This window comes from Mauremys reevesii, linkage group 1, assembly GCF_016161935.1.
Source record: "Mauremys reevesii isolate NIE-2019 linkage group 1, ASM1616193v1, whole genome shotgun sequence".
Taxonomy (NCBI): Eukaryota; Metazoa; Chordata; order Testudines; family Geoemydidae; genus Mauremys; species Mauremys reevesii.
The window spans coordinates 295,822,551-295,847,048 of NC_052623.1; the positions used below are offsets into that span (position 1 = coordinate 295,822,551).

Genomic DNA, 24,498 nt, shown 5'->3' on the forward strand with positions numbered 1-24,498 from the left:
TAAGGCTTTGGCTAAACTTAAATCTCCCTTACTGCAATTTGCCCATTGCTTCTTGCCCTGTCCCCAGTGGATAAGGAAAACAATTAATCACTATCCTCTTTATAATATGTCTTCAAGTACATAAAAGGTTATGTCCCCTTCATTCATCTCTTCTCCAGACAAAACCAAACCTTTTTTTTTTTTTTTTTTTCAATCTTTCCTCATAGATTGTATCTGCTAGAACCTTAATCATTTGTGTTGCTCTCTTCAGGGCTCTCTCTAATCTGTTCACATCTTTCCCAAAGTGGGGTGCCCAGAACTGGACACAGTACTCCAGCTGGTGGATGCTGCACTCACACTCTTGTCTGGTATTCCTTGGACTGAACTGGGATTTGATTGGGCCTCCACCATTATGCCCATCTGGCATCTGACATAAGGATCACTTTGCCTAGTTCACTACTAGGTGGAGCCCTTCAAAAAAATTTAATTGTCTATATTCACAAGATGAGTGAGCAGAGCCCACACAATGCAACCTTGACCTCTGCTAATAAAGGGAAGTCTTAAACTGGAAAACATGATTACAGGCTATATGATCTTTCACACTTCAGGGTTGAACATGTAGTTTGCACAGGCACCCAAAGTTTATCCATAGGAACAAGTCATCCTATTAGGGTGAGAGGGAGAGGAATACCAAAGACTAGAGAAACAAGTTTCTTTTGCTCTTGTACACAGACAATTTAGCTGAGCAGCTTGCACATTTTATACCTCTACCACAGAAAGGTTTTGTTCAAGTGAAGCTACCATTGCAAAGCATATATTATCTTTCAAGAAAGTTAAATTCCCATAAATTCAGTGTTCAAAACATATACAAAACTCAAACCTTTGAAAGTATGAAAATTCACAGTTAAGGAAGCCAAACTACCTTAAATCTGGCCATTTTGAAGAATGTGTGGTGATGATGGTGGTTTGAAGGCAAGGAAGAATGAGGAAGGGACCAAAATCAGGTTTGTAATGGAAATTCAGTTATATGCTATTCTTTTCTCACACCCATTACTGTATAAATCTGTGTACTTCAACAAGAGCAGTTGATATTACTCAATAAAAACAACACCAGTACTATATCTTAAGTTGAAAATATGTTATAAAGCCAATTCTAACCAAGCCAAAATATTGTGAATATCCAGAAACAATCCAACAACTGCAGTTTATAAAAGACAAAAGACTCAATACAGCTCACAGACTAAATATTGCAGAGGGCTCCTGCGCAAATTATTAGACTACCAGCTCTTTTTTCTACCTTAGCAGGAAAACTAGTCTGAAGTTATGATCGTCAATACTTCAAAAGAAATCCAAGTCACTCAGGATTAATATTTACATACTTTAATCACACCCAAACAACCTGTTGGGGTTGAGTTTTTTTGGTCAGCATTGACATTTAGTATACCAAAAGAATACTGAAACTTTTGTAAATTGTAAATTATACAAGCTTCAGTAATTATCAGTATGCACATATCAAAAGGTAAACTCTTCTGTTCCTATAGTAATACAAATTAAGTTTATAACAAATCTGTACCCAAGGTTATGGGGGTGGGAGTTCTGATACTCCAACCATATAGAAAAAGTCAGGTTAAGGACATAAAAGGGTTGAATGAAAACAAATGTTAAAATGCTAAACACTCAAGTCAAAATCTTAAGTCAGGAAATTCTACATTAAGGATCTCTTTCCTTTATCTCACTATAATTTTTTTTTTTTAAAAAGGTATTGCATGGATCTGCTAAAAATGTATGATCTTATATACTGTTTTTACTGCAACCTAGAAAGAAGGCTGGAGTGTTTGAAATAGCTTGCTTTGGATTTGTGTCACACAAAAAAGCACACACACAAAAAAGCACCTTGCTTTATAATATAGGGATGTTATTAAGTAGACCCAAGGAGACGTATCTTAAAAGTTATAAAAGATCTGTTCAAATGTTTTGTGTTGATGAACCATCTATTGCTGATCAACTGCCATTAAGAATAATGCTTTATTTCTCCCCCAAAGCAGTTATTTTTAAAAGTTACAATGAATGTTCAGTAGTTCATTTTTATTTAATTTATTTAACACACAAAATCAACAAATCACTAGACCGGGTCGGCAACCTTTCATAAGTGGTGTGCCGAGTCTTCATTTATTCACTCTGATTTAAGGTTTCGTGTGCCAGTAATACATTTTAACTTTTAGAAGGTCGCTTTCTATAAGTCTATAATATACAACTAAACTATTGTTGTATGTAAAGTAAATAAGGTTTCTTAAATGTTTAAGAAGCTTAATTTAAAAATTAAATTAAAATGCAGAGCCCCCCCCAGACCAGTGGCCAGGACCCGGGCAGCATGAGTGCCAATGAAAATCAGCTCACGTGCCACCTTCAGTGGCACTCACACTGCCCAGGTCCTGCCCACCGGTCTGGGCGGGGGCTCTGCATTTTAATTTAATATTAAATTAAGCTTTAAACATTTTAAAAACCTTATTTACTTTACATACAATAATAGTTCAGTTATATATTATAGACTTATAGAAAGAGACCTTCTAAAAACGTTAAAATGTATTACTGGCATACGAAATCTTAAATCAGAGTGAATAAATGAAGACTCAGCACTCCACTTCTGAAAGGTTGCCGACCCCTGCTATAGCACATTGCAGCCTTCCTATTTAGCGTACTGTCAGTTGGCATATGGCCAAGACACTGGAACTGCTGACCAGGGTGGATTTGATTTAAATCACTAGTCAGGAAGACTCAATTTAATCATGGATTTCTATATAAAAGTGCATTCTTTTTGGTTGTTATAACCTTAATACATATTCTACACAACTCAGATATAGATGTAGGTTTCATTTTTAGAAGGTAAGTGATTTATTTTGAAAACTTTTCAGATTAGTTTTACAGCTATATCAGAAAATAAATGATTGGTTATTTCATTTACCAAAGGTAACTGAAGCAGATATTTCACCTTCCAATGACTTCATAAATATCTCCAATTGAACAGGTTAATCATTAATATTTGGAGGATTTCTCGCCATGCTGTATATTAGGAGGAGACCAACACCAGACAGATGTTTAAATTGTTTTATTTAACTAAAAACAACAATATTATGTATTCTGGATTTTCTTCAACAGAAAACATAATATTTTAACAAAACAAGCATATGAATTTTTGAATTTAGTTAAATATTCAAGTTTTTTAAAATCATGTTTGTTAAAATTGTTTTTAACTAAAATAGTTAAATGAATTTTATTTTTTTTTTTATTTTTTTATTTTTTATAAAAAACAAAAATTAAATTGACTATATCAGCCAGGTCAACATGAGAAACTTAAAATATTGGCTTCTGCTACCAACTCAGTTGTCTTCACCTTCATTTTCCTGTTTATTCATAAACTGGAAAAAAAAAATAAGCTTCCCTGCTTTTTTCAGGTCCCAAATGATTTCTCAATTTGGAATGAATTTTTCCAAAGGAAGAAAATATTCTACACTGGTAGAAGAAGCTACTGCTGTTAAAAGTAAGATTATCACATCAACAGTCTCTGGATCCAAGTGCTTCAGTGACTTTCACCAGTTCACTGGTGTGACTTTCTTTAAAACATCATCAGAAAACAAATCAGATATTAGGAATGGCAATATACAAAAACCTGTAGGAGAACTCCCTGGACACGCAAAGCAGATTTAAAGGTAGCCATCCTGCAGCAAAAAAACTTCAGGACCAGACTTCAAAGAAAAACTGCTGAACTTCAGTTCATCTGCAAATTTGACACCATCAACTCAGGATTAAACAAAGACTGAGAATGGCTAGCCAACTACAAAAGCAGTTTCTCCTCCCTTGGTGTTCACACCTCAACTGCTAGAAGAGGGCCTTCATCCTCTCTGACTGAACTAACCTCATTATCTCTAGCCTGATTCTTGCTTGCATATTTATACCTGCCTCTGGAAATTTCCACTACATGTATCCAACGAAGTGGGTATTCACCCATGAAAGCTCATGCTCCAGTACATCTGTTAGTCTATAAGGTGCCACAGGACTCCTTGCTGCTTTTACAGATCCAGACTAAAACGACTACCCCTCTGATACTTGACATCAGAAAACATGTATTTCTTGAATGGTTCATTTTCCCAAAATGGATCTCTTTTACAGCCTGCTGCCATTATAGGTTTTCCCTTCTAATGAGAGAATGGTATGCTAGATGAAGGCTAGATGAATGGTATGCTAGGTGAAGGGTACACACAGAAAGACCTCAAGTCTTCTGGAATATGCTGCTCAAACAGTTTCACTTTTGTTTCTACTGCCTGTCCCTCCCTTCTCACATTTATCTCCAGACTTCCGCCCCCAAAACTCTTCTATTCATTGAACTCTTTGAAACTTTGCACTTTTAGAGAGAAGTAAGGGATTGACTGTACACAAATTTGCAGAGGGACAATAGCATTGAGATCTGTTATTTCTCACCTCTATATATTTATTTTAAAACATTTTTGCTGTTAACAAGCATGTTATCTCTGGAGACACAAATCCACAGTTTGAGAACTGCAAAACTAAGCATCTCTCATGGATTTTCTAGATTGAGCACTGAGTACCACTGGGTAGATAGAAAGATTAACCTAAATAATCAATACAGAAGCCCCTGGAACCTCATAAAATTGGGTCCCTAATCCATGAACTATTGTAATGTTTAAGAACATTTTGTAAATAAATTCCATGAATATATTGTCTCATACTATAGAATTAGAATTTATAATCCCTATTCCATGATGAGTTATCTTTGAGCTATAATATAACTTAATTAAAACTAAGTTTTTTTCTCAAAAAGCATTTTATTAAAAAAAAATCCTATTTTTTTTTTAAATCATTTTTAAAAAATCACCCTGCTGCTGACCAGCCATCAAGGGAGTTAGGAGATCCAGACCCACCTGAATTTAGTCACTTGGAACATCTTGGTTTATGACTGGTTGTCAGTGCAACTAGCAGAGGTGAATGTTACTGAGTGGCCATGAAATTACAGAAGTTTCCTTAGAATCATGGGAGGTTAACATCTTCCACAGTGCTACGCGACTCCCAGGAAGCCTTTCAAAATCTCTCTCAGATCATTGCTTCAGAAACCTGTCCCAGAAATTATGGCATAAGTACCCAAAAAAACAATGCAACTGCAATGGAGTAAGTAAGTGAATACAGACTCAGGACAAAACTGCACCTAAAATGGCAGGGCTACCATGATACGTGTAGTACCACATATCCCACTCACTCAGTTCTCTATGGAAGATGCAGTCTAACATATACAACCAGGCCATTCAAACGCCAGCTTTCAGAGTTTCCTCTGAGCCAGACTGAGGTTCCAGGAAATAACTATTGGTATAACTGGAGATCTAATCAAGATGCTACCGATCATATCACTAGTGGATGGCATCTGAAAAACCTTTTCTATTTTACCCCTTTTCACAGACCAGCTGCTAACACTTAAAGGGTGCTGGACAAAAGGTTAACTTCCACAACAGAAACACACATATCTAGGGGAAGCGTGAGTGGGACTAATCTTGTAGTGGCACCAAGAGAGAAATTGAATATGAAGCTAGGAAATCTCAAAGTTCAGTTCTAACTTGGGCTCCTGCACTAAAAGCAGAATCCTAAATGCCAGAACTGTAAACTGCTCTGATGAAAGCTCAGATTGAAACCATTTTATCATAGAATCATAGAAATGTGCAGCTGGAAGGTACTTTGAGACGTCATCAAGTCCATCGCCCTGCACTGAGGCAGGACCAAGTAAACCGAGACCATCCCTGACTGGTGTTTGTCCACCTGGCTCTAAAAAAAATCTCCAGTGATGAGGCTTTCCACTTGGAAGCCTATTCCAGAATTTAACTACCCTTATAGTTAGGTTAGGTATTAGGAAAAACTTTCTAACTCTCTCTTGCTGCAGATTAAGCCCATTACTTCCTGTTTTACCTTCGGTGGACATGGAGATCAATTAATTATAATCCTCATCATAACAGCCCTATTTGAAATGTGTTATCAGCTCCCCTCCCCACACACAACTTCTTTTCTCAAGACTAAACATGCTGCTTTTCTCTCCATGATGAAAGTAAATGTGAAGGGGCATCAGTGTGGTACCACTGTCTCCTGAAGCACTGGAAAATAGACTGAGGGTATGGCTACACTTGAGATTTGCAGCGCTGGTGGAGGCTTTCCAGCGCTGCAATTAGTAACTGTCCACACCTGCAGGGCACATCCAGCGCTGCAACTCCCTGGCTGCAGCGCTGGCCGTACACCTGGGCCTGCTTGGGGTATAAGCATTGCAGCGCTGGTGCTGCAGCACTGGTCGTAAAGTGTGGCCACACAGCAGCGCTGTTATTGGCCTCCAGGGTATTAGGAGATATCCCAGAATGCTTTTAACTAAATTACTCCCTTTGTTTTGTTATGCTGCCTCTCTTTGTTTTGTTGTGAACTCGGGGCTCCGGGAGCTGCTTATCTAAAAAGCAAACACAGCTCCTGTTTGCCGTGATCAATCTGTAACTGACTGAACAACCAAATGAGATAAACCCACTACCTTGCTGTGAATGAGGCAGGCACGGGGAAGAGTATTTGCTTGATGAGAGAAACAGTGCGGGGAGGGAGAGAAAGGGAGTCCGTTGGAACAGCTGCTTATCTGGTCTGCAGGCTGTTTGCAATTAAGAGTAAGGGGTCGGGAACATTTTCTGATTTTGCAAGGCAGGGAGCTGATACACAGTGTCAGCTCCAAAAATCCACACTCTCTCTCTCCCCCAGTCCCTGTCACACTGCACCCCACCCCCCTCTTTTGAAAAGCACGTTGCTGCCACTTGAACGCTGGGATAGCTGCTCATAATGCATCACTCCCAACAGCGCTGTAAATGCTGCAAATGTGGCCACACTGCAGCGCTGGTAGCTGTGAGTGTGGCCACACACCAACGCTTTCCCTACACAGCTGTACGACCAGCGCTGTAACTCTCAAGTGTAGCCATACCCTGAAATTGAGCCAAAACTTCTGAGATTAGCAATCTCTGCTCCCTGTCAATCTAGATTAGGAAAAAGCAACCAACAAATCTAGAATTAGAATGTGCAAGAAGAGAGTTAATTTACATTTGTCAATAGGGTTAAATTATAAGGCACCTGGCAGGAAGCTTCCTTTGATATAAAATAATTTAACACCATACTTTTTACTAACAGTCTTTGCTACAGTTTTACTTATAGCAACTACAGGTTTATGAGCAAAATGAAACATCTTCTCATTCCTTCCATTACTATAATCTTCCTAAATGCCACAATGTTAAACATGGTCACTTTATAATTTTAAGTTTCATACCTGACTAGCTACCTCAAGCAGAGCATTCACGGAAGGTAGTCTGACTGAAAAATCTACTAATACTTTGTTTGATGCTGGAGTTGATTCATATCAAACATTTGTAGTGGTAAGTAAAAAAGCTCATTCTCAAAAGAACTCCAACTGACAGCCCAGAATGTATTCTGTTAGTGGCAGAGACACAAATACTCCAGCTTTTCACCATAAATTGCTAGTTTTTAGTGTTCCCTCATTCTTTCAAAGTGTTCTGCTACGTTTCCATGATTAATCTTAAAAACTCAAGAAAGTCAAGAATACTAAAGGACTCTGTAGCTACATTTCTTTAATTGGTACAGTATGCCATACACTTCAGAAAGACATTTGGCACACAACAACTCTAAGCCTAACTGTTTAAATAACCTCATAAATACAGTATCTCACTTTTCCCTCCCCACTAGGAAGGCTTAATATCTCTCAATACATGAAAGCTTACATTCTTTTCAGCTCCTGGGTTACATCCAAATTTTGACATTTTGAATGACTAGCATTTGTATACTCTAGTAATGGAAGAGCTGAATTTATTTAAGCCTGAATGCACTTATATGATGAAACAGAGAAAGCTGAAAATCTGTTTTACAGAAAAAGTATACAATCCGTAAACTATGAGCGTTATCAAGAAAACAGAAGTTAATTTGTCATCTAAATTGTAGCAAATTGCCTCTTTTTACAAAACCATAATTTTAGATATAAATCTACATAAAGACTGAAGTACCTTTCATAACTAGAATAAAGTATCTCTCTAAAAAAAGCCACAAGCTTTTATGTAGAATATTTGAGACTGAAAGTAAATATGTGAACATCCATTCTAGATTTTCTGGCATAAAGAACAGAGTACAGGTTTTGGAATAAAATGTTGCATAGTTCCTTTCTTAAAACAACAGTCAACTGTATATGGTTGTCAAACATTGTAGCACCTAAAGATACAGCAAATGGAACAAAAATAACTTTCAGAATTTTTATAAAGCAGAAGACATCCTTATTGAAGAATATAACTACTTGCTTTATACATACACTATTGCATTCATTCAAATTTTAATAATTTATGCCTAGGATTTAACATTTCAGAGAAGTATTACACTCAATCCTATTTTGACTTTAGAGATCAACTGGCCTCTATACTGATTTAGAGTTCCATTTCATCCATTCACCTTATATAATTAACAGAAAAGCATTTTATATTACAACATACAGAAGGCATAACAAGCTGGTTAATGTCACTTCATTTATTAGCATAAATGTATCCTGTCCTTGTAAATCCCCAGTTTTAATGCAACTCCTTTCCTTACTGCATAATACTAAATATCTGCCAAGATCAGGTTATCCGGGACATACAGGTTTGGTACAGAGTTGGGCAATGCTTCAACCTATTCCAGAAGTGGGACCCGCAAATACCCTAACTACCATCTACCTAGACCTCAACATTTCTACTTTAAAATTCCAGTTTAAGATTAAAATTAAACTATCTTATTTAATATCTGAAGTGTCTATAACTCAGCTCTCCTCATTAACTAATAAGGCTCATGCAGTATTATCTGTCCCACCAAAACTCCAACTTTGGGGGGAGGAGGGAATCAGGAACTGGGATATCATAACTTCTTTTAAAAAAAAAAGTGAATGAAGAAAAACTGCAGTCAGTTATAATGGCAAGGTCCCAGAATGCATTAAAAGCTGGCATCCTCTCAGACCGACCATGCCTCAATTAAATACTTTTAAAAAATTTAAAAGCAGACGTTAAAGAATAATTACTTGTTTTAACTATAATCCATTGTACCAATATGAGTATCACGTAAGGTGATGCGTCTGATGAAGTGGGTAATCACCCACGAAAGCTTATGCTCCAATACATCTGCTGGTCTTTAAGGTGCCACAGGACTCTTTGTTTGTTGCTTTTTGAAGATCATCCAGTTTACCATATTAACCCAGTTAGATTTTTTTGGTCATGTTTTGTGTATAAAAAGAACACACACACTCAAATGACCAATGTCTTACAGTTTTACAATTTATTATCTGGAAACTCCCAAACCAATGACTAGCCTAAATGCTGCACAATAAAAGCTAAGATATTAAGTGCTATCCTAATTGATTAAAGGCTTTAAGGACCCAAAAGGCAAACACTTTGGGCCAAAACAGGAGATGAGGATCTGCTCCTTTAAGTTCTAAAATTCTACAAGTTATAAAAGGCAGATGCAACAGGTAAAGTTTGTCAGCTGTTATGATGAATCTAGGCCCCAACCAATCTGAATGTCAACAAAATGAAAATTCCTGAAGAAAGAGGCAACAAGAGGACAACTTCAAAAGCTACTGATGAAGTAATTTTTGTAGCATTTGTCTATCTTGTTTATACCCCTAACAGAGGGCCTTTAACAGACTTTAATTTGGATTTAAAAGTAGATCATTTCTACCCGTTTGACCTCCTACTGTAGAGGGAACCAAACTGCTTTTAAAATAAGTTTAGAAAGTGTAACTATGATTCAACTGACAGCTTAACGATAAACTCATCTTTTCACTGTCAGTAAACCACAAACATTCAAAACATGAAGGCCTCAAACTCTTTACAGTAATTGGAATGGATTTAAAACTTTAAAAATATTCTGATGTTTTTATTTACCTTTTAGTTTTTACACCTTTAGGGTTCATGTTTAAGCTTTTCTCCACAAATGTGAGGTCTAGGAACTTTTCTTTTTTTTAGAAAAAAAATAAAGCGATAAAAAGAATTAAACACAATCACTTAACTCTGAGAGCTCAGGGCTTTAAGAAGAAACACCAAATATTATAAGACTTGCAATGAAATCATGAGTTGGCAACATTGTGACTAAAATATCCACTTGGCCTTCCCAATTTCAAAAATGTGTTTCCCTCATTAATTCTGAAGTAAGACCATTTAAAGGACAACCTGTTTAATATTAATTTTGTTCAAGTTTTAAACAAATATTTAGGTCATTTTCACCTAGGTCAGCAGATTAGTGATGACAACCTACTGTACTACTTTTCTCACCAAACCATATACCCTAGGCTCAAAAGTATTTCAGAGACCAACCACATGCAAGAACTCACTGTTAGCAACCATTTACTTATGGTTATAAAAAGCCACCTTCCCCGCCCACAAAACCTTTATTGTATGGCATTGTCATAATGTCACCAATGAGCTCCCCACACCCCCAACTAGCTCAGCAGTTGAGCATTGGCCTACTAAATCCAGGGTTGAGTTTAATCCTTGATGGGGCCATTTAGGGATCTGGGGCAAAAATCTGTCAGGGACAGTACTTGGTCCTGCTGTGAAGGAAGGGGACTGGACTTGATGACCTTTCAAGGTCCCTTCCAGTTCTCTGAGATAGGTAAAAAGCACTTTGAATTACTAGGAAAGGGAACCAGGTTTGGAAGACTCACCCAACACACTTTTTCAGGCAGGTTAGTTATGTGCGTAAGTATAAGACTGTCGGATACGCCTATTAGAAGGAATAATTTACATTCACAGGACAGAGACCAAATGTGTGTCTATAATAGGAGGTGCATAGTTGGCCTGCATCCTTATCAGTTTAAGGAGGCAAGGTGGCAGCCCATGGCAAGCTTCAGGAATTGGTGCTTTATAAACAGACAGACATGCTAGGGTACCTGAACACCATGAGGTCTGGTCAACATAACTACACCACTCAGTGGCGTGAAAAATCCACACTCCTGAGCACCATAGCTATGCTGACCTACCCTCGGTTGAGACACAACTAGGACAACAACTTGGTCTTTTTGTTGTGCATAGGCATAGATGCATATTACTTATTTATATTAATATTTAACAGTCCAACTAAGATCAGGGCTCCACCGTGATAGGTGTTGTGCAACACATATTAAGCGATAGTCCCTATTCTGAAGGTATAAAATGTGGCATGAAGGAAAGGCAACAGACATATAGGGTGGTGAGTGACATCAATGGCAGAGGAGTGGGGTTGGGTTTATGCACAAAAGGACAAGGGCAGAGAAGGAGGGAGGATAAGAATTAAACAGTGCTTTCACGGTAAGGAAAAAGAGCTCTAACTTGATGCAGTACACAAGGGGGACCTAGCAACTACAGAAGTAATTCTTAGCATCTGTCTTCTGTATGGACTGCAGCAATATGGATGTCAAGAAGGCTGGGGAAGAGGCACTTATAGTAGTCAAAGTAGTAAATAAGGTGTGACGCTGTATGGAATACGGATGACCGCAATGAATCTTACAATAGGTGCCATGTAAGGTATCAGTGGAAAAGTTATGATTTGCTAAATATGCTTATTTATATGCATCATCTTTGTATTGCAAGTTATAATTGTGCGTGATATATTGATATCTCAAATATGTGCTGTGGATCTGGGTGACACACCAAAACAGATTGGCATCAACACTATCCAGCCTGTTTAACGGCCCATCAAGGGCACTCAGCTGTATAATGAACCTACTGAGAGAAGCTGTGGCTACACCTATCAGTCTGCAGGACATACAGGGACATGCCTGTGGACAGAGGATTCCAAGTGCTTTTCCACATGCTGAGAGCTTGTGTTTGGGACAGAGGATGTACAAGCCACATAGCATAGGATATAAAAAGGCAGCTGCATCATCTCCATTTTGTCTTCAAACCTGCTTCTCACCTTGGAGTAACTTCTCTACAAACTGAAGCTTTGAACAACCATCCAAACTTTGCATGTGTTCCAAAGGGACTTTACAGAACAGCAAATTCACTAATGCTGGTAAGAACCTGAAATATGGACTCTGACGTCATATATATGTATCTGATTGTGTTGACCATTTAACAACTCTCTTCTCTCTTTTTATTTACAATAAAACCTTTAGTTTTAGATACTAAAGGACTGACTGGTAGTGTGGTATTTTGGGTAAGATCCAAACTAATCCTGATCTGGTAATGTGGCTGGCCTTTCTGGGATCAGAAGAACAGTTTGTAGCGTCTAGAGTTTTAAATAACTTCTCACGTTATTAGACCTATTTGCTGATTGGGAGCCAGAGACTGGAATGGAATAAAGGGGGCTGTGTGATTTTTTTTTTTTTTTAAAGCTTCTTGATAACCAGTATGAGGGATCAGGAGTTCAGTTTGTGACTGACTAGTGACTAACTAGTTTGGGGAGAATCTGCTCTCCTTTTTGCCTGCCCTGACCTTGTCATTTTCGGTGTAGGCTACCCTGACACCTCAAGTCACGTAAGGGCCTGAACGAGAACTTTAGCTGTGAAGATAAAAAGAAAGGACTCATCTTGGAGAAAGAGGCATCTTTATTTGGACAAAAAACATGGATGTGCCGGTCCAGCGAGAAAATGTAACCAAAGGCAACACCCAGGTTACTGGTCTGAGTGACAGGGAGGATGGTGGTATTTGTCAGCAGTGATTGAGAATGGTGAGGGAATGAGCAGAGATTGGAAGGGAAGAGTTCAGTTTAGGCCACAAATACCCAAATAAATCTGTTAGGCTTTACGGTTCCACCGGCCTCCTTGTTGTTTTTGTGGATACAGACTAACACAGCTACCCTCTGAGAGCTGTACAGTTCTTACTGCTGAGGAGGATTAGATTTGTTTTTCAGTTACCATTTTTGCTGTAATTTAAAAGCAATATTCTCTAGATTAAGGAAATTACATCTGCAAATCAATATTTGAAATAATATTTAATACAGTCCATCAGACAAAAACCTCAAAAGTGCGAAATATTCTGTAGCCTTAATGCTTGGCTGAAAAAACCTAACATATACGTGACACTGAGTAGAGCTAGAGGATTTATTTTTTGTTTTTTTTTTTAAACAATTTTTTTTAATATTTACATTTTCACTTTTAAACACTTACTTTAAAAAAGAAAAAGTATTTTTTTAATATAAATACAACTCTCTAAAATGTCAGAAGAATTTTAACATTCTTCTCTGAAGTAGTCCTAGTCCTCCCTGTGTTGCTTGGTATCTTAATTTGCCTTTGGTTTCAAAACTGTAGGCTTGCCAAGAACTATTCCTTTCAAAACCTCAGGAATTCCATTACTAGTTTTAAGCTAAATTAAAGGAAAATAGAAGCATTCAACGCATGGCAAAACTATGTACAAAGTGTTTGTTGATAGTCATAAATAGACTGAAAAATTTAGACATGTCTGAAAGACAACTGCTGTATAGTCAGCTCTGTTTTGCTCTGCTATGCAACTAAATAAAGAACTATTGCTGTCACTTCAAGTAAGCTCAGCGTACGATGCATTTGTACTGAACTGGAATATAGCAAACACTAGATCATTCATTCTTCACTTGAAACAGTTTATATATAAAACCGTAGTTTGCATTTCTGTGAAGTACAGTGGGAGTTGCTCTAAAATTATTGCTTCAATGTCTTCATGTGGGGCAAAGGTGTCACTAATTTCTAAAGACATATCAAAAACAGCCAACTCTCCATCACATTCAAGATTTCCTCTAGAACTCTTGTTCTACCACACACAAAATAAAATAAAGCCATTCCATACTAGGAATACTCGTACAATTAAGGAACTGTTGTCAACTAGCATGAAGATGAAAATATAATTGTCGGGTTCTTAACTAGTATTATATTGATTATTGACATCTATATTTTAACATTTAAGTACAATCATCCAAATTTTTAAGCAATTAATTATAATCATTATTAGTACTTGTATAGCGGTAATGCTGAAATGTCTCCATCCAGAGTGGGATGACATTGTGCTAGATGCTGTACAAACATGTTGGAAGGCATGGCCTCTCCCCCAAAGTGTTTACAGACTAACTTGCTTGAAAAATGTTTGCAGTTATAGGATCAATCAAGGATAAGCAATTTGGCAAATAAGTCTGTGGGATGACATAACAGTTTGTTGGACCACACCATAGTAATCACCACAATTATCAGCAAGGCAACATGATTTAAATTCCAGCTCTGAAGACAGGTTAAAGAACTCTGATCAACTGTTGCAAACTACAGAATTCCAGTTTCCAGCATACCAGGATAGAGGGTCCATTTTCTCTTTGAAAGAGAGGCAGGAAATTACAGCAACTTTTCACCATTGAGCCAGCACACAGTAATGGATCAGTGGTTTACACTAACCGGCATCTGCTGTATGAATGACTGCAGCACATCTCAGCTCTGCCAGTACCAATACCACCATGAAGAAAAACCAACGGAGAGAAGTCAAGGAAAAAGAAGGTCTTCTCTTAGAACTAAAAATGTGATGATCAAACCCCTCTTGAATTTGAGTAGTCATCCAAAAAACTTGCAGTATTACAAATATGCCAACTGCCATATAGTACTTGGCTTTTATTATAGGTATAGATATTTCAAAAAAGTAGTAGTTCTGAAGCACATTTTCCTGAACAAAAGTCACAAAGTCAAATATACGCAGAAAGAAATCTGAATACCTGAAAAAAAGCCAAATGCTTATTGAACATAAGCTTGAAAAAAATGAAGTTTACATCCAACAAACTAATTCACTTGCAGTAGAGAATATTTCCTCTGACTTACTACATAGTGTGAAAGAGAATGTAGATAAAACCTAAAAATGTACTTGAGACCTTGATTCAGAAGTGTACTGTAATAGAACTGTTTCCATACAAACCAGGCATCATTAACTTAAAAGCAGATCAGTGACATATGGGAACAGAACCCAGGTTTTGACACCCAGTTCTCTGCTCCAACCATTGAACCATGCTCATGGATTTGACAGCACCTTAGGTAAAGGCAAAACAAGTTGTGTAGGTAACAGATGTGATGTCCTAGACAGAAAGGAAGCAGCTGGTCACAACAATGCGGGAGCACCACTCTGTCCTCACCAAGCAGTGTGCAGAATATTATCATGGCCAACCACACCAAAATCATGAGATTTTTAATAAATAAATAAATGCGGGGTTCTTTTTATTTACCCTTTGGTTTTTGAGTCATTAGCATTCATATTTTCAAACTCTTCTCCCCAACCATGACAACTGGAAACTTTTGTTTTGCAATTCAGCTAGAAGCAATGAAGTGGTAAGAGCAGAAGATAGTGGTATGCCAGAGAATACATCGCAGATCCAAGTATAAAGAGAATGAGTTCGTATACACTGATTACGACAGAAAAAGTCTAACTGAAAATTTTAAATCCATTCCCCTTAAACATTTTTATAGTGGAACGGTTTAGAGCTGCTGTATTTCAAGTTCCACACAATCAGAATATTAACTTCTGTCTATACCAAGAAATTTGACCATCGCTGACAATGGTTTCTCTGTGTATGTGAAAGAGTTAAGGTGATTGCCATCTTTGAAATAATGGAAATGGTTATGTGATCAATTTTACTGAGAGAGACAGACAGAGCAAGCACATACACACACTCCTTTACCACACTTGTAAAGTCTTACCATTTCCTTGGTAGACGTTTTAATTCACTGCTGCATCTGCCATAAATGCTAAACTAAGAGTCATTTTTTCAGGAACCTATTTGCATTATGAACAATCACTGCCAAAATATAAACCACACTAATGTTAATTCATAGAAAATTATAACAAATGTACCAACACACTAAAAAGGTCAACTTATACTGAAGCCTCTTATTAATTTAGGGGGTAGGGATGTTGTGATTCTTCATGCCTTTAAGAACATGCAGATATTCAACAGATTTGTCCCTCCTAACCTCACCACCAGAAGTTTCTCAGTTAAACCAATTAAAGCCAGTGTGTCAAACATAATGCCCATGGGCTGGATATGGTCTGCTTGATGTATTTACGTTTCCCACAGGACATGTTCAGACTGTGTCGAATTTCAGCTCTCTTTCTTTAAAGAAGTTCCTAAACCTAATAGTTTAAAAAAAAGTTTGTAAATGTGAACTTAGCTAAACTGCTGCAATGATGGGTGCCTGAGTCTGCAGACAGCTGGAAACAGTGACTGAAGAGCATGAACTCCCCTTCTTCCTATTAATCTCATGGGGGGTAGAGGGGGAGCGCGCAGCGCCTGGTGTCTCAGATCTAAAATCCAGTGACAACATTTCAGTGTCAACATCAACTATTTTCAGATGATAATTTTCATGGATAGAATGACGATGGGGGTGTGAGAGGTAAGCTCACAAGGAGGTGGGAACTGGGAGTTGTTTCAGGTAAGGAAATGCAGAGGGAAAAACAGAGTAAACAGACAGGGAAGATGGAGAGAGAAAGAAAGGAGATGGTGGGGGAGGGAACAGAGGGCAGAAACAGTGGCTCTAAAATGGGGGCATATTTTTCCTACTGAATGTTGCTGAATGTGACAATGAGGTACTAAATGAAGAATATCTAAATTTAATTACTATAAAAAGGTAGATCTTTCCCTTGATCTCACTGCAAAGCTCCTAGTGACATCAATGTCTGACTGCTCTGGATCAAGACGAGTCTGAAGTCCTCTATTTATGCCCCAGACCATGAACCATGATTTAATATGCAATTCAGCCCTCTGAGCTAAATGAGTTTGACACCCCAGAATTAAAGAGATGCAGTATTTCAGTCTAAGGTTGCTAAAAAGTTTACCAAAACCTAACACAAATAGAGCTCTATTCATGATTTTAGTAAGTTAAAAAATAAACTTGTTTCAATTAAAGTTTAAGTGCTGTCCTAAATTTTGGGAAACTTAACATCTGCTGGTGTGCAAAACACAGAAAATGAAATCTACAAACTGATCAACTTCACTGTTTTAGTTTCATTCTCCATGTTGAATAAAATGGACAACAGCAGCAGCGTAAATGTTGAGTTAACTATTATACCCCTAACTGAGAGATCCAAATAGTCACAGCTCAAATTTGCCTGCAGTTTTTTAACATGCCGAACATCCACGCAAGGCCCTATGCACCATTTATGCCCACTTCAATTCCAAATTAAAGTTATATGGGATTTAAATGTTGCTTTAGGAAGTGCCCTGTTAACTGGCCCCTCTAATCAGGCATGAATTTCATCCACTATCTTAAGAGCTGCATTCTTTAAACTATAAGGCCTGATCCACTGCTCACTGCAATAAACGGAAATGAACTGATTTCAACAGGTTCTGAATTGCACACTTAGCAAAATGGATGTAATTGCATTCATAATTAGTTTGGAACTACCAAGAAATCTTTAAGAGTACTGAATAAGAATAAAGAATATATACAGCAAGATTAAATTACGTTACAAAAAGTAACTATTATTTTTAGAACATTAGATTTAGCAGGGTATAATTTCCAGGTAGTTCACTGACTGAGCACTAACAACAGTACAGAACACAGAATAGAATAATGTATAATCATATCAATTCAAGCAGACAAAATCCTGCAAATTTACATGCTTAATTTTACGTACCCGAATAGCCCAACTGACTTCAAAGGAACTAATGTGTAAAATTAAGCACATATGTAAAAGCATTTGCAGGACAGATTATACAAACACAAATGTTAATATACATTAAGTGTCAAATATTTTATTTTTCCTGACAAAAATGATTCGCAATAGATAGGATCAGCACTTATTTATATTTTAGAGAATTTTTAATGTTAAAAGATGGCAAAATGGCAAACATGAATCAGTAGTAGGGTACCTATGAAGACAAAGAGATGAGGTAGTTGAACATAATACTGTAAATCAAAACAAGCTAGAACTATTTGTAGATTACTTAACTAACAGACAGGGAGAATTTGCCACTATAAATATATTTCAGTTAGCTATGTCTTTTCATACATGTACCAAAAAGTAATCCTGTATGTACACATCTTGAAAATCCCCTCCCCACCTACCTACATCAGATGACTCTGTTATTTGTCACTTATCAGTCTGAGTGCTAAATTACTTTTAGTCTCAAAGTAGTGCTTGCACAACTCTGCAGAGGGATGACCCTGGGAAGGATCAGGTTGTCCTCTAATGAACTGATTAGCCTTGCTACAGTGAGCATACATAATTCCACCAAATACAACAAATTTTCAGGTAAAATTAAACTAAACTTCTTTCCTCCACACTCATTTCAAATCTGACGTCTTGACAACCTTACAAGGAGATGTTTAAGATTATACTACAATTTTTCTGTGGACCAACTAAATTGACCACCTTGTGTTTAAAATAAACAATCATGAAAGTAAGCAAAAATCATGGAAAGAAGTTTAGCTAGACGTATATTTGCAGGAATATTGTTTCAATAAGCATTTTCAATTTTTCTTGACACAGAATCATATGAACTAAGGGGTTGTTAGTTAAAGAGTGACATCCAAATTAGAGTCAAATAAGGAAGGGAATGAAATGTATTAATATTAGTATTGCACTGGTAAATTTATTCCAATATAAAACACATTTCCTTTTAAACAAAAACAAAAAAACAGCAGATACATTTATAAAGCACTATATGTTTTCAGTGCAGTATTTAACCAAGGAAAATATACAACAGAGTCAACTTGCAGAATTCATGCTGACTTCAGTAGGAATACAGGGCATTTACTGGATTTGAACCCACATGTCTTAATACTAGAGCAACGCAAATGCACCACAAAAAAATTGCAATAATTTATACAGCTCATCTCCCAAAAAGAAAAAAATGACAACATAGTTACCAGATCATAAAAAAGTGGTATTTTAATGTAGATGGGCTACAAATATTTTAAGGCTGTTTAAGACCAAAATAAGTTATTTAGAAAAACTATATGCACATTACGCTAAATGTCACTTATGTATTAGTGTTTCATTCAAAAGAGTTAAGAAGTTTTAGAGTATATTTACAAAAGAGTCATTAGGAAATGAAATCATCAGAAAAAACTAATACAAAGTATTGTGGTTACACTGCAGAAAATGACAAATACAAAACTCTTCCCAATATTAAGCCTGACTTCTATTATGTACATGCATCACAACTGAAAGGTACATCATTCTATGACTAAGTGTCAAATAAAATGTTAAGTGATACCTGAATATGATCATTGGTTTCTATGGATTGCCAGTGAAAGGAAGATTAAAATTAGCTAAGAATTTTCTCAAAACGTTAAAACTCAGTATTGCAGATATAGCACAAAGTTGCAAAACTGTCATGGAACTGATTTAAACAAAAAGCTGGTCTAAACCTTAGCTATAGCAGACCTGGTGGTCCACTATAATTAACTAGGATGTGAGACACCATTTGCACTATTTAACTTTCTGAGGCCAATCCCCACTAAACTAATCCTTGCAGGAAATTACAAAAAGGGAATTTTCTACTTGAAATATATTCCGTTAGGTATAACTTAATATATTTTCACTCACAGAGGATCATTTTGGGTAAATTTTCAGAATCCCCTCCCCATATTGCAGACACTTCTGCTATTTTGGCACTAACTCATCAATCTAGCCAAACTCAGAATTAGTTTTGAGAGTCAGGACCAGTATCTTTAAAGTTCCAGGACTACTGGGCATCCTGGAATTAATACACCACAATCAGGGACGTGCAATAGCAAATATACTAGTCCTAAAATGCACATTATAGAAGCAGTAATAGCTACAGAGGGAACCTTGACAGGACACACAGGGTAAGGCTGACCCAGCAGGCAAATCAGCTGGTGAATGGTCTGCAAGCCCAGAGACCACACCACACAGGAGCTGACTCCAGTAAGCCCACACTCAAGAGAGCTCTTAGGGCTCACCTTTGTTTTTACAGACATTTCTCACCTCCCTCAACTCCTCCCCACACACACTCCACCCCCACTGGCAACACACGCAACGGCAGGTTAGCCCCGCCGCAAACCAAACCCAACCCAACCCCTCACCCGAGCCCTACACGGCGATGGTCTCCAGCCCTACACTCACATCAGCGACTTGCCAACCCCACGCTCGGCCCCCCAAGCACGGAGGCAGGTCCCCTTCCCCCCACTGACAGAAACACGTCCCCAGCCCGGCCCCCCGCTCCCAGCGGCTCGTCTCTCCCCCAGGGACGCCCAGAACAGGGCCAATAGGGAGCAGCGACTCCCGCAGCCCAGACTCTCCCGCTGGCACCAGTCACCGCCAGGAAGAGCCGGGCCGAGCCGGGCCGGGCCCCAGGACGCTGCGCCCCCCGCCCCCAGAAGCCGGCTGCGGGCACCCGGGGGAAGACGCCGGGCCCTGCCCAGCACTTACGTTCTCCATGAACCCAGGACTGGCCGCGAAACCGGCAGGGGCGGGACTGGACCGGGCCGAACCGAGCCTCCGGGGGCGGGGAGACCGCAGCGCTCTGTCCTTCCACAGCCCCGGGAACAACTGCAACTCTCGATAGCGGCAACAGCGGGGCCTCGCTCTGGGCCGGACTCTGCCCGGGACAACTTCCGGGGCAAGCCCCACAACTTCTTCCGGGGCGAGGGAGGGGGTGTGATCCTGGGATGGGGCCGGGGGCGTCTATGGCAGGGAGAGCCATGGGCTCACGCGGGGCGGGAGGAGCCGCTCATTGGGAGCACGCGCTTGGCTGCTGGGGCCTCGCTCTCGCGCTACCGTTTATCCCAAGTGCTGCCGGCCTGAGCTAATTTACATATTGCTGCGGAACCCCGAACTCGCGTGCGCGGGCGGTGGTGCGGGGCTGAGCCTGCCCACCGCACCCCACCTGGGGCGCGTCAGTGCCCCGCTGGCGCAGCCTGACTCTCGCCGCACCGTGGGGTGAGGCGCTTGGGCTGTGCGGGGCTCTGCTGGGTCATCTCATGCAGGAGCCGCCCCTGGAGACTCTGATCCTCGGGGCGTATTAAGAGCTGACAGTGGCTTTGGGGGTGTGAGAGTCGCAGCCCGTGCCGCAAAGAAATTGCTAAAGAAAACAACTAAGCGGCCTCGGGGGAAGAACTAGGAGTCAGTTACTGTTTCCTGCTGGGCACCAGAAAAGTGGGTTGCCAGGGCCCATGCCTGAGAAGGGCTACCAGAACTTTCCTTGTAGAAACTTGCTGATTTTGCACATTTGAAAAGATGAGGCGCAAGGGTTTTAATTTGCTTTTTCATTACCTGTGAAAGGGCACCAAGAATTTGGTTTCCGTAGTGTTTAGATGTTGTTTTATTGATCTTCAGACACTGTAAAAATGTATCTTTGTGTTCTTTTTTAAATGTTGATGTATATAAAATTATAAAGGGAGCAAAATAGTTAATAAAAGAGAAGATGGGAAAAAAGAGGAATGATGAAAATAGAAATGATGGGTATGTCTACAGTGCAGTAAACACCGTCAGCTAGCATCAGAGTTGTTTAATTGTGGTGTAGAGCAGTTGTTCTCAATCGGGTACCCTGGGGGTATACAGAGGTTCTCTAAGGAGTATGTCAACTCATCTAGGTATTTCCTTAGTTTTACAACAGGCTGCATGAAAAAGCAGTAGTAAAGTCAGTACAAACTAAGGGCATGGCTACACTTGCAGATGTAGAACACTGAGAGTTAAACCAGCCCTCGGACAGTGCAGTAGGGAAAGCCCTGCAGTGTGTCCACACTCTCAGCTGCAAGCGCACTGGCGTGGCCACATTTGCAGCACTTGCAGCTGCATTGGGAGCGGTGCATTATGGGCAGCTATCCCACAGAGCACCTCTTCCCATTCTGGCGCTGTGGCTTGTGGGAAGGTCGCGGAGGTGCAGGGCATTCTGGGTCCTGTCCCAACACCCCGTGATGCATCACTTCACATCCCAGCAATCCCTGTGCTTCCGTCCACGTTTCGCACCATCTTTCAACATTCTTTGTACTGCATGCTCTGTCTTCCCTTTCAGTCTGCGGGAATGGATCCTGAAGTGCTGAGGAATATGCTGATGGGTCTCGCCAGCACATCATGTTTGGCAGTCGAGTTACTCCTTAAGCTACAAACTGACAGTGAGGAGTCCGATAATATTGACTTGCGTAACACATATGTCAGGTATTAATACATATTCTGAGTTAATAAGTAAAAAATGATTTTATTAAATACAGAAAGTAGAATTTAAGTGGTTCCAAGTAGTAACAGACAGAACAAAGTAAGTCACTAAGTAAAATAAAATGTGCAAATCTATGTCTAATCAAACTGGATACAGATAATCTCACCCTCAGAGATGCTTCAGTAAGTGTTTTTTTTCCTCAGACTGGACACCTTCCAGGCCTGGGCACAATTCTTTCCCCTGGTACAGCTCTTGTTCCAGCTCAGGTGATAGCTAGAGGATTCTTCATAGAATCATAGATTATTAGGGTTGGAAGGGACCTTAGGAGGTCATCTAGTCCAACCCCCTGGTCAAAGTAGGGCCAATCCCTAAATGGCCCCCTTAAGGATTGAACTCACAACCCTGGGTTTAGCAGGCCAATGCTCAAACCACTGAGCTATCCCATGATGGCTCTTCTCCCTCTTTGTTCTCTTCCAGCCCTTTATATATCTTTTGCATAAGGCGGGAATCCTTTTGTCCCTCTCTGAGTTCCCACCCCCTCCTTCTCAATGGAAAGACATCAGGTTAAAGATGGATTCCAGTTCAGGTGACATGATCACATGTCACTGCAGGACTTCATTACCCACTTGCCAGCACACATGTATACAGGAAGACTTACAGGTAAATACAGCCATTTGCAGACAATGGTCCTAGTTAATGGGTTTCAGAGTAGCAGCCGTGTTAGTCTGTATCCGCAAAAAGAACAGGAGTACTTGTGGCACCTTAGAGACTAACAAACTTTCATGAGCTATAGCTCACGAAAGCTCATGCTGAAATAAATTTGTTAGTCTCTAAGGTGCCACAAGTACTCCTGTTCTTTTTGCTAGTTAATGGGAGTCATCAAGATTCCAAACCACCATTAATGGCCCACATTTTACATAATTACAATAGGCCCTCAGAGTTATATTTCATATTTCTAGTTTCAGGTACAAGAGTGGTACATTTATACAAATAGGATGACCACACTCAGTAGATTATAAGCTTTGTAATGATGCCTTACAAGAGACCTTTTGCATGAAGCATATCTCAGTTACATTATATTCACTTATTAAATTTTTGTAAAACCAGATAGACTGCACAACATCACAGGCGGCTATTGCAATCTGGAAGCTGGCAACTCCAGACAGCTACCAATCGGTCGCTAACCAGTTTGGAGTGGGAAAGTCGACTGTTGGAATCTTGTTGATGCAAGTTTTGCAGGGCCATTAATCGCATCCTGCTCAGAAGAACTGTGACTCTGGATAACGTGCATGACATTGTGGCTGGCTTTGCGCAAATGGGATTCCCTAACTGCGGAGGGGTGATAGTTGGGATGCATATTCCAATTCTGGCACCAGCCCACCTAGCCGCTGAATATGTTAATTGGAAGGGGTATTTCTCTATGGTTCTCCAGGCGCTTGTGGATCACCGTGGGCGCTTCATTGACATTAACTCAGGCTGGCCCGGAAAGGTCCATGACGCACACATCTTTCGGAACACTGGCCTGTTCAGGAAGCTGCAAGCAGGGACATTTTTCCCAGACCAGAAGATCACCGTAGGGGAAGTCAAAATGACCATTGTGATCCTTGGAGACCTCGCTTACCCTTTAATGCCGTGGCTCATGAAACCCTACACAGGGAGCCTTGACAGCAGCAAGGAGCGGTTCAACAACAGGCTGAGTCGGTGCAGAAAGACTGTGGAGTGTGCTTTTGGCCATTTAAAGGGCCACTGGCTGGGAAGCTGGACCTGGCTGATGACATCCCCGCAGTTATATCTGCATGCTGTACCGTCCATAACATTTATGAAGGGAAGGGTGAAAGATTCATTCAGGCATGAAACTTGGAGGTTCAACACTTGGAGGCTAAATTTGAACAGCCAGAAAGCAGGGTTATTAGAGGGACCCAGCGCCAGGCTGCAAGGATTAGGGATATCTTGAGGGAGCAATCTGAGGCTGAAAGCCACCAAAAATGTTTGGTGCCCTGCACAGGAGTGAAGTGCAGTGGTTCCAATGTTAGTATGAATCTGTGCTTGCTACACTGACTTGCAGTGCCTATTGCTTTCCTGGGCTAATGTATCTTTTACTTAATGCATTAATAAATAATGTTTTCAAAGCCAAAAAAGCCATTTATTTAAAAGAAAATTAATTTATTGAAAAGAAACACAACTGCTTGGGAAACAGAAAGGGCAAGGGGTGGGGAACGGTTCAATCACAGATTTGCGTATGTTCTGTTCTCATACTCAGCCTTCCTGTCTGGAGTGCTGTGCAAAGAGCGCTGCACTTCAGGCTGGCTAAAATGCATGATGATGGGGGTTGAGTGCAGTGGGTAAGGGTCATAGTTTACAGGGCTGGGTGGTGAA

The 24,498-nt window shown here is 39.6% G+C and overlaps 1 protein-coding gene and 1 long non-coding RNA gene across 3 annotated transcripts in view; one reads left to right on the plus strand and one right to left on the minus strand.

Moving 5' to 3' along the window:
* FRS2 (fibroblast growth factor receptor substrate 2) overlaps positions 1-20,627 on the minus strand; it is an 81,868-nt gene extending 61,241 nt beyond the window's left edge. For both annotated transcript variants that reach the window (XR_005592793.1, XM_039520514.1), the window contains exon 1: positions 20,397-20,627. The gene's annotated coding sequence lies outside the window, so the exon portion shown is untranslated. The remainder of the gene's footprint in view (positions 1-20,396) is intronic.
* A 16-nt stretch (positions 20,628-20,643) lies between these two features.
* Positions 20,644-23,360, plus strand: LOC120395797. Its single transcript, XR_005592795.1, has 3 exons — positions 20,644-20,906; positions 21,982-22,124; positions 23,230-23,360. It is a non-coding gene; the product is annotated as an uncharacterized LOC120395797 (long non-coding RNA).
* The last annotated feature ends 1,138 nt before the right edge of the window (positions 23,361-24,498 follow it).